This window comes from Danio rerio, chromosome 15 (genome assembly GCF_049306965.1).
Source record: "Danio rerio strain Tuebingen ecotype United States chromosome 15, GRCz12tu, whole genome shotgun sequence".
Lineage (NCBI taxonomy): Eukaryota > Metazoa > Chordata > Actinopteri > Cypriniformes > Danionidae > Danio > Danio rerio.
The window spans coordinates 49,916,953-49,930,000 of NC_133190.1; positions in this window are offsets into that span (position 1 = coordinate 49,916,953).

Consider the following 13,048-nt stretch of genomic DNA (forward strand, 5'->3'; position numbering starts at 1 on the left):
TTGATTTTAGGTTGTGTTAAAAACTGGCCAAAATCTAACGTCAAGCCAACATCTTAAACCAGCGTCATATTCACATCATATACTGATATTAATTCGTCAGGTATGGCAACCAAAATTCAACATCGGATAGACGTCTTAGTGGTAACATCCGCACAACGTCAAGCTGTAACATCTTTAGACGTTGATATTTGGTTGATTTTAGGTTGTGTTGGAAAGTGACCAAAATCCAACGTCGAGCCAACATCTTAAACCAACATCATATTGACGTCAAATACTGACGTTTATTTATCAGCTATGGCATCCAAAATCCACCATCTGATAGACGTCATAGTGGTAGCATCAACACAACGTCAAGCTGTAGCATCATTAGATGTTGACATTTGGTTGATTTTAGGTTGTGTTAAAAGCTGGCCAAAATCCAACGTCGAGCCAACATCTTAAACCATCAAATTCACATCAAACACTGACATTTATTCATCAGGTATGGCAACCAAAATACAACATCTGATAGACGTCATAGTGGAATCATCCACACAACGTCATGCTGTAACATCGTTAGACGTTGATATTTGGTTGATTTTAGGTTGGACATTGACGTAGGCTTGACATTGGTTTCTAGTGTCAACTCAATTTTCATTTCCAAACAAAATGCAACGTTAGGGTATGACATCAATCTGACGTCATGTTGACAGCTTGTGCCTGCTCTGTGTTTAAGGCCATTTCGGTCATCATACAGTAAACATCCATCATCTTCTCATAAGTGGCCTGCATCTAAACAGTCTCTGGGTCAATGCGTGTAAAGATTTTGCACATCTTATTGGACACTTTTAATGCTTCTAAACAGTTTACTGCGATTATAGGTCGCCCATGTGTTGAGGTAGTTTATTATGATGTGATCTGATTGGACAGGAATATATTCATTCATTCATTTTCTTGTCGGCTTAGTCCCTTTATTAATCCGGGGTCGCCACAGCGGAATGAACCGCCAACTTATCCAGCAAGTTTTACGCAGCGGATGCCCTTCCAGCCGCAACCCATCTCTGGGAAACATCCACACACACATTCACACACACACACACTACGGACAATTTAGCCTACCCAATTCACCTGTCCCGCATGTCTTTGGACTGTGGGGGAAACCGGAGCACCCGGAGGAAACCCACGTGAAAGCAGGGAGAACATGCAAACTCCACACAGAAACGCCAACTGAGCCGAGGTTCAAACCAGCGACCTTCTTGCTGTGAGGCGACAGCACTACCTACTGCGCCACTGCCTCGCCTGGACAGGAATCACTGGACTGATTTTTCTAATCCCCATAGACAGGAAATAATAAAGTAGTGACTGCAGGTTGAAGGAAAGTAGTGGAGTAAAATTACAGATACTGCATTATAAATGTACTCCAGGGAAAGTAAAAGTACACATCTTTAAAACAACGTAGTAAATTACAATCCTTGGGAAAAACTACTCAACTACAGTAATCTGAGTATTTGTATTTTGTTACATTACACCACTGGTAACATTTACTAACTAAATACACCATCCAACTCAAGCAATGCACCGTGTCTGTTTATATGCACTTCGTTTTTTGTAAACTGCCTTGAAGCTCAACAAAATACTCTTCAGCATCTTGTAACACCTTTTTGCATCAAATAATAGGGAACATGGGCGTAAATCTGATTTAACAGTAAGGGGGACAATAAATATAAAATTTCTTTCGAGCATTTTTTTGAAGAGGACACAAATAATACAGCCAAATTTTACTAATAAAGATATGTCCCCGCGGTTAAAAATGGTTTCATTAATATTATTATTATAGCATGGAGACTATGTCATTATGATTATTCTCAAAGTTTTTCTCAGGTTCAATGGCAGCAAATTTTTCTTCAAAGCTATTTATTGCATTATTTTTGTGTTGTTTACAGTCAACAGTCTGACTCCTGAAGCAGAATAAATGGAGGAAAAGACATTTTTCATACTCAAAGTAACTAACTTTAAAACGTTAAAATAACCAATCATATTGTAAATCAGTGAGCCTGTTAAATCTGCTTAACGGCCACAACTCAGAAAACATTAAAAAAAATTGTTCACCCCAAAAGAATTGTCATTATCCCTTCAACAAAGCACAACACCCTTAAGTTACCTGACACTGTACATCTGACTGACCCTGCCCTGCCTGTTCCTCAATCATTACTTTCTCCTTTGCCTGTGATTGATAATGTGACATTAGTATTTTCATAAGCACTCATTTGAAAGCCAAATTACTTAATATGTGAAGTTTTTGTACTTGGCGTTTAGCTGCACTGAAAAATTATGTCCATTTTCTCTGTCATTTTATCCAATACATGACACTGCCAAGCACGTTTATTTATGCTGTAGCACATTTTATACACAATGGCAATTCAAAGTACTTTACATAAAGAATGCAAAACTATCATAAAAATACTCACAACAATAAAAACAAAGAATTAAAAAGGTTAACATTTTAATTTCAAATTAATTGAGTCACTTAAAACAGAATAGAAACTGATTATACAAAAAATACAGTGGGGTTAGTGTGCACAGTGTAGCAGTGCTCATTTGGCAAATACGCAACTAATAATATGCAAATTGTGGTCGTTAATGTTAAGTTAACATTATGCCAAGTCTTCACAAATGAAACAATGCAAGGGAAACGGCGTTAGCGTTAGCAACAAGCTAACGCTAACTAGATAAGTAATTTTAATCTCTAATACAGCAGATTCATGGACTATTACATCCTTAATCAGCATTTTTTGCCGCAACTAATTTATGAAAGAGTCTGTATTAACTACATTGAGGAGAATCGCTTTAAGGTGGGTTAAAAAACCCCTACTTACAACAGTAACTCAGCCGCAGTCTCACACACCCGACCTGTGTGCGTGTGTGAGTCAAGTGTGCCGCAAGCCTACGTTTGAGTGAAGGTTTCGGCCGTTAGATCGCCCCCTGGGGGCTGGCTGCAGTACAAGTCATAAAGCCCGCCTCCTCCGTGTTAATGAAGGAGACTTGAGCCCAAATAAAAAAAAATATTACACTTGCAATAAAATGTCCCGAAAGATAGTTCTGGTCGATTAAGGCACTGGTTATTGTGCTGAAATAGGTGCAGATCTTCATTTTTGTAAACAGTTTGTTTTTAGCAGTAATTTAATGCTGGGCGTGTCATCGTGATACATAGCTGTGATTGACAGTTTCTCAAAGCGCGGCGTCTGAGCTTCGGCAGGAGACTGAAGTAGACTGAAATGTTATTATTCGATTTCTGTGTTATTTTACCATGATAAAATGAGTTCAGCAGTAAACTATAGTTTCTGACATACATAATCCTGGTGGAACACTGTTTATTCGCTAAATTCAGGGCTTTTTTCGGGCTTTATTAGTTTGCTGATACACGCCTAGCCACCCAGATAGCAAAACACAGTTCCGGCTAGATTCTCGCCTGCCGGAGACTTATCTCTTAGAGCTCAGACTGACTAATGTTACCTCTGCTGGACCTACTCCGGATGCCTGGACTCACTGCCCGATTCCAGTCCGAGTCAATCGAGCCAGATGCGGCATCCGAGCGAGCCGGCGCTGCCGCATGCGAGCCGGAATCAGCCCGCGACGCCGCGAGTAAGTTATGCGCTGCGGCCTGGAGCTGGCGCGATTGAATATATAAAACCCTCATATTTGTTAACGTTATTACATCCATTTGTGTTGATATGACAGCAAACGCATGCTGAGAAGTTCGGGGGGCGTGGTTGATTTTACATAAAGCGTTTGATTGGAAGCTCGACTCTGCTCATTTTCGCGGCTCCTCCTCTGGCTCCATCAGACAGTCCTTCTGCGCATGTCTGGCTCCAATTTCAGCAGTCTTTTGCGACAGTTTGTGCCCGTCAAGCAGGCGTTTTGCCCTCAAGGCGTTCAATGGGGAAAAGGGCTGTCGCGTCGTCCATATTTTTTACAGTCATTGGTGTGAGTACTGAGTAGGTGAGATAAGTGACAGCACGGAGTGGACCGAACCAATCTAAGGAAGGGTAGGGGGAACTCAACTGTTTCTATATGCATTTTAAATGATAAATGCGATTTTCTTTCTACTTAGACAATTATTTTAGCTATATATACATATATTTTTCACAATTGAGAGTTTTTATTTTTGATAATTAAATTTTTTTTGGGGGGGACAACCCTCGAATGGGAGGGGACATGTCCCCCCCGGGATCTACGCCCATGAAATAGTATCAATGGCAGTGTTGATGAGAACCAGTATCGGTCAGCGGGTCTATGTATGTAAACGAATGACTCCTAATCTAAATGAACGATGATGAAATTTTTCAGTCCTGATGAATGGAGTCTTCTAATCAGCCAGCTCTTTCATAGTGGAATCCAACTCTCTTCTGTCTTCCTGATGATTCCTGATCATGATGAAGTGCTCAGATCCCACAGAAACACACACTGTGTTTTCTAATGCAACACAATATATTTGTGTGCATTTTTAGAGAGGAATAGACTGATTTCACGCAGCAGCCATTATTATAAGTGAAATCGAGGCTGCGATGGGAAGAAACCCGGAAGTATCATTGGGAGTTACATGCTGTGTAACTGACTGTATACATTTTATATTTAGTCATTTAGCAGACACTTTTATCCAAAGCGACTTACAAATGAGGACAAGGAAGCAATTTACACAACTATAAGAGCAACAATGAATAAGTGCTGTAGGCGAGTTTCAGGTCTGTAAAGTCTAAGAAGGAAAGTATTAGTAGTATTAGTTTTTTTTTTTTTTTTTTTTGTACAGTTAGTGTGATATTCAGAGAGGCAATTGCAGATTGGGAAGTGAAGTGGAGACTAAATAGTTGAGTTTTTAGTGGTTTCTTGAAGACAGCGAGTGACTCTGCTGTTCTGATGCAGTTAGGGAGTTCATTCCACCAACTGGGCAGATTGAATGCGAGAGTTCGGGAAAGTGTTGTCTTCCCTCTTTGGGATGGAACCACGAGGCGACGTTCATTCACAGAACGCAAGTTTCTGGAGGGCACATACATCTGCAGAAGTGAGAGCAGATAAGAAGGAGCAAAGCCAGAAGTCGCTTTGTAAGCAAACATCAGAGCTTTGAATTTGATGCGAGCAGCAACTGGCAGCCAGTGCAAATGGATGAGCAGCGGAGTGACATGTGCTCGTTTAGGTTCATTGAAGACCACTCATGCTGCTGCGTTCTGGAGCAGCTGAAGAGGTTTGATAGAGTTAGCTGGAAGCCCGGCTAGTAGAGAGTTGCAGTAATCCAGTTTGGAGAGAACAATCTTATCAGCGAAGAGAAAGTGAGACAAACTTATAATTTCATCGCCTTCCGGGTGACCCGAAGGTCCGTTCTGAATGAATGGTGAAAATAAAAAGGGATATCGGAGCTCATTTTCAGCTAAGTTAAGGGAAACAGCACTATTTAGCTAATGTTTTCTTTCCCCAACACAAGTTTTAAATGCCATTCATCAAACTCGAGTTAATGAACTGACTCTTTCACTATATTAGACTCGTCACGATACTGAATTAAAAGAAAAAATATATACATTTCCTGCTAATATTTAAGGCACTGTTGACAGCTTTCTTAAAACAGTGCTGATTTGCCATTGTGTTCACGTGCTCAACAGAAATGCTTGTGATTGGCCGAGAAGGTCATCAGTTCACCCTCCGCTGTTTACCGAGCACAAACACAGACGAGCGATCTGCTTGATGACTCGACTGATCTTCACTGCTGCTTCGCGCTCCAGTCACCGTGTATCTGTGTTTGCACTGGGTGAAGAGCGAAAAACAGTGCAAACTAAACACAGATACATGGAGGCTAGAGCGTGAAGCAGCCGTGAGGATCAGTCGAGTCATCCGCACTCAGCAGCGCTTCTATGTTAGCGGGAAATAGACGGTTTTAAAAATTAGGTACTGGGACAACACTATTACAGACAACATGAGGGTGTGCTAGAGAGGACTGCAGTGTTTTATCACTCACCGGGTTACATAAGTTGAAGCAGGAAAGCGTCCTCACGATGTTTAACCGCTGCCATGCAAAAAATGCTTTTCATACTGTGACAAAAGAGATTGTCACTGGCCTGCGGCAGAACTACATATACACTTTTTTCCTTCACATGCATCCATTAAAACACTGTACTCCATACTCACCATCAGCCGATCACAGGGTGCACACTGCCGGAACGCATACATACAGACAAACACGCACACATTTCTAGGTAATAATCCCGATATACATCCGATCCGTTATCACAAAGCATATATAACACTTACATGAAGCATATTCAATTACCTGTTGTTCAATTGTGTTTGTGTTTGTCTCGTCTCGCTGATCTTCCGGGCTGCGCCATGATGGCTATGGAATGCCAAAAGGGCCAAAAAGCCTATCGCGTTCATTTTATGCACAAGCGTGCACTGTGCATGGGCATAAGGGACGGCCGGTCGGAGATCCTATTTGTTGTATGTATGGGGGAGAAAGATTGTCCGGGACAATAAAACAAAAGTGGTTTATAAAAACTGAAAAATATAAAAATAGTTATGGGGTAAAACTGTATAGTATGCAAATGTAGTGTATACATATAATTAAAATGTTGATCAATGAAATGTTTATAGATATAGTTATTTGATACTTACCTGCTGTGATGATATGAGCCATTCCATACCAGTCTCCCCTGCTATATAAAGGGCAGAGTGAGCACAGTATGTTGTGGGGTGTAGGAGTAAGGTTGTAGAGTGGTGTGGAGAAGGAAGTTGATTATTGGATTTCTTTATTTGCAGAAAGAAAACGATAGCCAAGTGCTACTTGTCTTGTAAATATTTTTTTGTTTTGTTTTGTTTTGTTTTGCTGGTTATTATTTTTGGGGGATTTTTTCTACTGAGCACTGTAAGTAAAGACACTTTGCACCATAGTGCTATTTCGACTCTGCCAATTTTTGAGGATTTGAAAGGTCTAGGACCTGAAGAGAAAAATCATCTCCGTAACACATACTTAGATTTTTTGTCTTGTTTCCAGTCCAAATATCTACAAATTCTTAAATCAAGAAGCATTTTCTAGACAAGCAAAACATATTGTCTTGTTTTAAGAAATAATGTGCCAAAATGAAGTGAGTTTTTCCTTAAATCAGGCAAAATTATCTGCCAATGGGGTAAACAAAATAATCTTGTTTTTCTATTTGTGATAAGATTATTTTGCTTTCCGCACTGGCAGATTATTTTGCTGAACTGACTGTAATAGAAAGTAAGGGAATCCTGTTTTTTTTTTATTATTATTATTAATTTTATTAATAAGTGTTTTCATGCCTAAATAAAATTAAAACACATTACAGATTCACATTTAAGAGGATGCGGTGTCCCCTGGTGGTTTGGCGGTATGTTTTGCGTAGGGAGGTTCGGCTCTTTGATGTTTATTGCCACTTTTCATAGAAAGATTGAAAATACGGGAGAAATACAGGAAAAACGGGAGGGTTGTTGCTGTGAGGCCACAGTGCTAACCACTTAGCCACCGTGTCACCCTTAAAAAAGCAATTCTTGAACACAATATTCAGCACCTGAGGAAACCACGCCTTGGGCTATTCTTAGAAAAGTCTGTTTACTTCTGAGCTTTCTATGAAGTTTTAGTTTGAAAACTTAAACCTACATTATAGCCAAAATAAAATTCACTAAATTAAAAATTTAAGGGTTTGCTAATTTATTTCAGTTGATGTATTTAACAATTTAGCATTTGGCAAACACTTTCATCCACATTGACTTACAGTGCATTCATTTTATACCCTCGGTATTTTGAGCAGATCACTTGAGTAAATGACCCTGAAATGGCTGAAAATCATTCATTCATTGATTTTTCTTTTGGCTTAGTTCCTTTATTAATCTGGGGTCGCCACAGCGGAATGAACTGCCAACTTATCCAGCATATGTTTTTAAGCAGCGGATGCCCTTCCAGCTGCAACCCATCAAAACATCCATTCACACACATATAGCATGGATAATTTAGCTCACCCAATTCACCTGTACCGCATGTTTTTGGACTTGTGGGGGAAACCCACGCCGACACGGGGAGAACATGCAAACTGAAACGCCAACTGGCCCAGCCAAGGCTTGAACCAGCGGCCTTCTTGCTGTTAGATGAACGTGCTACCCACTGCGCCACCGTGCAGCCCAGCTGAAAATCAATTATAGTGTTTATCGAATAGACTTTTCTTCAGACTTTAAAATCTCGGCTCTCTGTGTCACGGGTTATCTTTTGAGTGTTTGACAAAAGCATTCGAGGCAGGACTCTGGTAATGAGACACACCCGAGACGTTAAAAGAACTAGAAAAACTGCTTTTGCTGGTTAATGTTTGTTCCATCCAGCACTATTTGTGCCAAGGGTTTATATATGCTGTTTTATAGTTCCCTGGTTCATGTCATTGCTACTTTTATTGCACATTTCTGACTTCTGTTCTTGAATACGAAGGAAGTCTAAAATAATCACAACTGTAAGGAAAAAACGACCAGTTCGTGATAGCTAGCTGATGATGATGATGATGATGACGATGATGATGGTTGACTTTTTAATATGTTTTATAATGTGGTAGATACATTAAAAGAAGGCAAAAAAAAACAACAATTGTAAGTTGTAACCTCAGGTTTTTAAGCAAAAAGGGTCATAATTGTTAGTTTTACACTCAGAATTTAAAGGAAAATATGTTTTAATTAATAGATTTAAATAACTGTGAAATTTAAACTTAAAATGTTAAAACTTAGTCAGAATTGAGAGATGTAGCTTGCATGAGTAAGACAAAAAGCGATTAAAAAATAATCAGTGATATGAAACACGACATATACAAAAAAATCTGTAATTTAACGGTTTATTTTCGGCAGCTGGGGTGCCGTAAATAAACATAAAATAACGGCCATTAAATTACACACATTTACAGTAAAATAACGGATACTGAATGACAGAAATTTTAATTTAACATAATTTAATATCTGTTATTTTCTGATATATTTCTGTAATTTAACGGTCGTTATTTTAGCTGCCGGAAATGAACCGTAAAATTACGGATTTTTTATTTTTTTACAGTGTTAAACACGATCTAAACCAGGGGTCTCAAACTCGCGGCCCGCGGGCCATTTGCGGCCCTCGGTGCAATATTTTGTGGTCCGCGCCGACCGCTGTACACTGACAGAATCAGCGGAGCGGGGAGAGAGAGCGCTTCCCGCTCCGCTGATTCTATTCGTACACAGCGGTCACTGGCATTCCCCGCCCGCCGTGTAAACAAAGGGGCGGGGATGCCGGTGACGTCACCACGCACCCCGCCCCTTTGTTAGACGCTGTGACGGGCGGGAAGAACCAAGGTAAGCTGTTCCCGCCCCTGCCTGCCACTTAGCTACAGCCTGCATCTATATATTATAGGTAGATACAGACTGGTACAGACTGATGTGACTGGAGTGGGGTGGGGGTGTTTTATTTATACATATACGCCTTTTTTTTAGGTGCAGGGAATGGAAGTTTTGAGTGAGTTCCCCCACTTTTTTCCCTAGGACTTGGCCTTTTTGGGACCACATATTTGTGTGAGAAGTTATTCTCCACCTTGAACTTCAATAAGTCAAAGTACAGGTCTAGACTTAATGATGATCATCTTCAAGCCATACTGAGGGTCTCAACTGCTTCCGCTCTAAAGCCAAATGTGGTTCAGATTTGTGAGAAGAAGCGCTGTCAAGTCTCTGGCAGCAAGGAGTAGGCAAAAGATGCCATGTTCAGAAGAACTGTTCATAATCTTCACTGAATGTTCTATTAATGTTCAGGACACTTCATGTTCAGAAGAAATAATTAAAACTGTTAATAATGACATTTGAGGACCTTTTTTTGTGAAATCCCTTTTGCGGCCCAGCCTCACCCAGACTTTGCCTCCTGCGGCCCCCAGGTAAATTGAGTTTGAGACCCCTGATCTAAACATTCCTTATGTATCCATCATGCTCAGCCATACCTACCAACGTCTATTGGTCAATCATGCAATTAGTTAATTAATATTCATGAGTTGAACATTAACTGTAGGGGACTATAAGGGTTATTTGCATAACATTAACAGGCTAGTTCATCTAACATACAGTTGAAGTCAAAATTATTAGCCCCCCTGAATTATTAGCCCAATTTCTGTTGAGCAGATTTCTTCAGCACATTTCTAAACATAATAGTTTAATAACTCATTTCTAATAACTGATTTATTTTATCTTTGCCATGATGACAGTACATTATATTTTACTACATGTTCTTCAAGACACTGCTACACAGCTTAATAATAATAATAATAATAATACCCTGCTGAAAAATCCATCTTAAACCAGCCTAGGCTGGTTGGCTGGTTTTAGCTGGTTGATCAGGCTGGTTTTAGAGGGGTTTTGGCCATTTCCAGGCTGGTTTCCAGCCATTTCCAGCCTGGTCTTAGCTGGTCAGCCTGGAAAATGACCAGCTAAATCCAGCTAAAACCAGCTTGACCAGCCTGGTTTAAGCTGGACATAACTGGTTTTGGCTGGGCTCCCAGCCTGGCTAAGCTGGTCAAGCTGGTTTTAACTGGTCATCTCCCAGCCTGACCAGCTAAAACCAGGCTGGAAATGGCTGGAAACCAGCCTGGAAATGGCCAAAACCCCTCTAAAACCAGCCTGGTCGACCAGCTAAAACCAGCCAACCAGCCTAGGCTGGTTTAAGCTGGATTTCTCAGTAGGGTAGTAATACCTTTTATTTAAAGGCATCTTTCAGAGCACTCATGGACACCTTACAGTATGTCACAGCCACATTATAAAAACAAGACAGAAGAGTAATAAAACATAGTATTAATCCAGAAAGTCATTAAAAGCAATCCTAAACAGAAAGGTTTTATCCAGCCTGATCTCACGAGAAAACGTAAGTATTTTACGTTTTGTTGTACGATTTTAAAAAGGAGGTGTGGCACCTAACCCCACCCCTAAACCCACTGTCATTGGGGGATGAGCGAATCGTACTGAATGGTACGAATTAGATTGTACGAATTCATACGAATTAGCCACTAAATGAAAAAGTTACGAATTGCCGTGAGATTGCGTTGAATAATCAATCCTTGATGTAACCAGAGCATGAACAAGCACTTCAGTATTTTGTTGGGATAGTGAAAGGCGCAGTCTTGCAATGTTACGTAAATGAAAACATGCAGATTGTGAAATATTACTAATATGTGAATTAAACGAAAGCATGCCATCTAGTATAACCCCGAGACTTTTAACATGAGTTGTAAATTTTACTGGAGAATTATTGATAGATATAGTAAAGGACATTAACTTTAAAGTGACATTTAAAGGCTTAACTAGGATAATTAGATTAGATTAGATTAGATTAGATTAGATTAGATTAGATTAGATTAGATTAGATTAGATTAGATTCAACTTTATTGTCATTACACATGTACAAGTACAATGCAAAGAAATGCAGTTTAGGTCTAACCAGCAGTGCAATAGCAGCAAGTGCAGGATACAGGAATAAGTTATAAAGTGCAGTTATAGAAAACTATGGTGATATTTACAGATGGATGTACTATCAAGATTATATACAGGTTGGATAAGCTATGAGCAGATTTACAATATATGAATATATGTGCAGGTTGCTATTAAAAATCAGTAGTGTGCAGATAAATAAACATGATTACAAGTGTATATGTTACAATATATGAATATATGTACAGGGATAGATAAACATGATTGTTAACTAGGCAGGTTAAGGTAATTAGGTTATTAAGTTATTAAGTATTAAGTTATTTTATAATGATGGTTTGTTCTGTAGACTATCGAAAAAATATAGCTTAAAGGGGCTAATAATATTGACCTTAAAATGGCTTTTAAAAAATTAAAAACTGCTGTTATTCTTGCTGAAATAAAACAAATAAGACTTTCTCCAGAAGAAAAAATATTATCAGTGAAACTGTGAAAATTTCCCTGCTCTGTTAAACATCATTTGGGAAATATTTAAAAAAAGAAAAAAAAATCAAAGGTGGGCGAATAATTCTGACTTCAAGTGTACAACAGTTGGTTTTATGCTCAGTTCTCATTGAGTCTAGCCCCGTCCACACATCAGATGACACAAAGCCACGCCCACTGTCCCCACCCTCTCTTCTGAGAAACACTAAGGTGGATAAATACTGCTGTCAGAGATCACATCACACAAGCACATTCATCATGGATCTGGCTTCAGGTAAGTGCCGTTCACTTATCCTTATAATATAGTTAATGTTATAGTGAAATTAATTGTCTGTCTTTGCCAGCTATTGCAGATGAAGTGGTGAGGAAGCAGAGAGCAAACGATGTGCAGGCACCCTATGGGTATGGAAACAACGTGCCAATGGTAAGAGTACTTAATCATGAGTAAAGGAAAGTTTCTAAAACACAGGAAAACACTTTAGGCCTATAGAAACATCTAGTCTTTAATAGCAGTGTCCTCTACATATTTTCTACACAAAGCTTTGTCAGCTTCATACATGGAAGGATGCAAATTAATGCAAAAAATATCTGATTTGCATATGGAACAGGGTTATTAGTGTTCACTAAATCTAAAACCTTTACTCTAATCAAATATGCAATACATTTAAACCTCCTAAGACTAATAAAATATTACTAAATGCTGCGGCTATTTTAATAATGCAATTTTGTATAGCTTTTTTTATTTTATTTATAACTCTGTGCACTTCAAAGTATTTTAAAATCAGTCACTATGTGTGTTTATAATCAAACTACAGCGGTAAAACGAGTTGTGTTTTGCGTTCAGGGTTACGGACCCGGTCTAGGACCTGGATTACCGCCGCAAGGACCTGGATATGGACCTCAACCTGCATTTGGACCAGGAATTCAGCCTCATGGATCTGGATTTGTGCCAGCAATGCAGCCTCCAGGACCAGGTTTCGCATCCGTATATGGACCAGGTGGACTACCACCTCTAGGACCCGGATATGGACCAGAAATGCAGCCTCAAGGGCCTGGATATTGTCCAGAAATTCAGGCCCAAGGGTCTGGATTCGGGCGAGGATACGGACGTGGATTCGGA